The sequence below is a fragment of the Electrophorus electricus genome, chromosome 11, assembly GCF_013358815.1.
Source record: "Electrophorus electricus isolate fEleEle1 chromosome 11, fEleEle1.pri, whole genome shotgun sequence".
NCBI lineage: Eukaryota > Metazoa > Chordata > Actinopteri > Gymnotiformes > Gymnotidae > Electrophorus > Electrophorus electricus.
In genome coordinates, this window is record NC_049545.1 from 24,306,171 (window position 1) to 24,310,145 (window position 3,975).

Here is a 3,975-nt window from a genome sequence, read left to right on the forward strand (position 1 = left end):
TGTCACTTCTTTTGCCTCTTTCACAAATGTATCACAAGTGGCATGTGCAGCATTTCAGGTGCAGCGCACGCTCAGTGCTGATCGGCTCTTCCAGTGGTGCTCGGGGGAAGCAGGCTTGCTCCCTTCTCCCTTCACGGCTAATGGAGTCGCAGGATAAGGTTTCATGTTCTCAGGCCTCCCCAGCGCTGCTCCTCTGCGCTCCTGCACGCTAACTCTCCTTTCCTTCCCATTTCACTCTGCTGATCCGGTGTCACTCCCCACACTCACCACGGCCAGAGCGGGTTCACGAGATGCACAAAGCCGGTCTCCTCTATTCACCACGGCTGCTACTAATCAACCGTGCAGAAGACAAAAGCACCCTTCCCAGGCCACTCCACTCACTAACACAAGACCCTCACAGAAAACAACAACCAGAATTATTCAAGCCAGGACTGAATGAACAAGCAAAAACTCACCAGATCTAACAAGGAATCAGAACTTTTGAAATATGCATATGTATTTTACAATACAAAAAGCATTTTCTTCTACCAAAGTCTGCAGGACAGACAAGGCAGCATCTGAGATTCAGACATGGGCTGGATATTGTACTGGAGACTCTTAGCAGAGTGTTTGGTAAATAAAACCTTAGCAGCCTTTTCAAAGGTCACCCTTTTCCAAAGCACGCACACACACACACACACATACGCACGCGCGCACACACACACACACATTCCTTCAACAGAGGAGTGTCCACAGTGTCCACTGCACATCAAAGACACACAGATATCACTCACCACATTCTCAGTCTGGACTGGTCAAAAATAAACCCATATAAAGAAAACGTAGAACAGGGACTTACAGACAGAGACAGAGAGACAGACAGAGGAAGGAATGGCAGCCATGTTGTTAATGCTTTATCTAATATCAGCTCAGGCTGGTGTCTCGGGCTGAGAGAGACATTGCTGTGGTGAGCTTACTCTCTCTCACGCTGCAGAAAGACCCTGGCAACTGGCGGAAAGGAGAGTCTCTCACACACACACACACACACACACACACACACACACACACACACACACACACACGCCGATCGTCCTCACCTTGTTTTGAGTCCCTCCACTTTGTAGAATTCCAGCAAACCTAGTCCTAAATGGCAGCCATCTTGTTCCCTTCTGTCCTCTGTGAAGCAGGATGCCTCCACGTCAGTATTCATGTGGTGCTCTGACGTCCCCGCTCATCGGTGCGGAGGAGAGCGACACAGCTGCTGTCCACTCGCTGGAACACGGGTCGGATCTCTCCGGACACACACTCACCCACACGCGTGGCTCGCCAGCAGAGGCAGCCGCCAGGCAAAGTGTGCGCGTGTTTGTGTGTGTGTGTGTGTGTGTGTGTGTGTGTGTGTGTGTGTGTGCGCGCGTGTGTGTGTGGTTCAGAAGCTGCAAGCTGAAGTAACTGCAAAATCTCTTTCCTGCTGCGCCTTCCACACACAAAGGGCCAGAGTTTCTTCTCTCTCTCTCTCTCTCTCTCTCTCTCTCTCGCTCTCTCTCTCTTCTCTCCCTCCCTCCCTCTCTTTTTTTGAGCCGCACACAATAGTGCACACACACCACGGCGGCAGGCTGGAAGCTGTGGAGCGGATCGTGCGACTCGTGACCCCGGCTCTGCGCTCCAGCCGTGGGTGGAGGGGAAATCCCCTCCACTCTGACCTCATATGCTTCAGAGAAGAAAAAACAAAACAAAAAAACACCACCCACCCCCACTACAGCGAGGAAATGAATGACTCAGTAACACAAGCACAAGTGTCTTCCTCTCTCACTGCCTCTTTTCTCTGGCCTTTTGTCTCGCTGTCTCTGTGTGAACGGTGGAGAAGAGAAGGTGACTCATGCCATTAGGCGCAGGTCTTTCCTCTGGTCCTCTGCCCGGGTGGGACGGTGTTAGCCGGGCGGAGGTCCGGGAACAGAGATCCCACACTCAGCACATCCACCAGCAGAAATCCACATGCTGGGTGTCAGTGCATGTGGGCACATGACGAAAAAACCAGTACTGCTACAGTCACAGGAGAGGAAGGCGGAGTCGCGGAGTGGTAGGCGGAGTTCAGAGAGCTGCCTCTTTTGAAGAGCTGGCACTGTTTCAGTGGTGGTGTAAATTAGTGGTGGTGATGCAGAGGGACATCACATATGGGAAAGATGAAGGAAAATGTGTTTCTTTATTCATCCACTAACCTCTCGGACTCTCAGAAAACCACAGACAGCAGGGCAGTACCATCGCACAGATGAACCGTCACACACCGATAGAAAATGGAATCGTAATGAATAATGTATCAATATTATCTATACCAGACTTTCCTTATAAGCCCTGTGAATGTGCACTGGCCACTGAGATGAATGAATGAACTTTAATCCCAGAGAACTGGAGCAGTACTATGCAATGTGCTACACTATACACAGTATTAAACTATATACAGTACTATACTATATACAGTATTATACTATATACAATACTATACTATATACAGTATTATACTATGTACAATACTATACTATGTACAGTGTTGTACTATATACAGTACTATACTATGTACACTATTGTACTATATACAGTACTACACTATGTACAGTACTCTGTGCACTGCTATGTTCGGGGTCCTCAGTATGGTTCGGTGGGCAGCTGCAGATATGAAAGGCAGACACACCCCTCTTCCTCTTTCTCAACATACAGAGCTCTTATGGGATCCATTTTTGCCCTGGCTACAGTCTAACAGGTGGTTCTTGTCTGCAAATAATCAGCCTTTGAGCGATGTGGAGTTCTGAAAGGCAGGACCCACCCTGGCAGCAGTGAAGTTTATTGACTCAATAGAAGAAAAGGAGATTTGTTATATGTATGTATGTATGTATGTATGTGTGTGTGTGTGTGTGTGTGTGTGTGTGTGTGTGTGTGTTGTAGCACTCTAACCAGCAGCTCAGCTTTGAAACAACACATTCACGAGAACACCACAATACTGCACTAACTTCCCCAGAGTTAAACTACCTCTCAGCTCAATCCTGCACAAGAGCATTTACTTGGTAAAAATCTCATGTGAAAACAATGTTTGCAGGAGAGTGTACAACAGTCCCAGTAAGGGCTTTCACACGGAACGGGTTAGATCAGTCCTGAATGGTGAATGTAACGTCAAGTCACAGGTCTGGTTTTCAGAGGAAGATGTAGAGTTATTTATTTATTTGACATTTGTTCATGAGAACAAGATAATACTCTTTTCAGCGTAGTATGTGCTGTTTGCATAATTTAGGCAAAAAAAAAAAAAAAGCAAACTGTTGCATTCCTGCATAACAATTGTATTAATAACAAATGTATTATTATAGTCTATTCATACAAGTATCTGCTGTATATATATATATAGAATAGCACAGTATGGTGCAAGATACTGGACAAGACACCACCACGACCTGCAGAGCTCACAGGGCAATGGGCACTAGTGGGCAGACTGGACTTTAGATTCTGTCCTTTGGCAGAGTTTGAAGATCTCTCTGCTCAATCTCACGCATTTCAGCTCATGATAATGATACCCCCCGCCTGTCATGCCCAGTCCCCTAACAGTCCTGCAGTCTGTCCTGGCTTAGCTGATCCTGTACGCTTGAACGTCTGCAGGAATCCCACGGGGCCTCACGTACTGTTGGTGTGAACAGAGAGCTGTCCCAAATATTTCAACACCGAGCGATGATGAAGGAGATTATTATTATCATGTTTATTATTATCATTCTACTGTTCTGAGACACTTCAACACCTTATCTGAAGTGTCCAGTGTCCTTTAAGCTAACGTGTAGTCTGCTTCCACAAAACTAAACTGCTTTTATTTATTGACATTCAAGACCCAGCTCACACGAGCTCAGCATTATCCAACCAGCAGTTGTAAACAAAGACATTGCCTCAGCAGTCTGTCCTCATGCCGGGGGTTTTGGGATACCACCAGGATTATTCTTTTTGCATGTATTTCTATCTATCTAT

At 46.7% G+C, this 3,975-nt stretch overlaps 1 protein-coding gene across 1 annotated transcript in view; it reads right to left on the bottom strand.

The window, feature by feature from the left end:
* The window catches only part of tet2 (tet methylcytosine dioxygenase 2), a 29,523-nt gene extending 28,072 nt beyond the window's left edge, over positions 1-1,451 (bottom strand). Inside the window, exon 1 of the mRNA XM_027022747.2 lies at positions 1,077-1,451. The gene's annotated coding sequence lies outside the window, so the exon portion shown is untranslated. The remainder of the gene's footprint in view (positions 1-1,076) is intronic.
* Between the last annotated feature and the right edge of the window lie 2,524 nt (positions 1,452-3,975).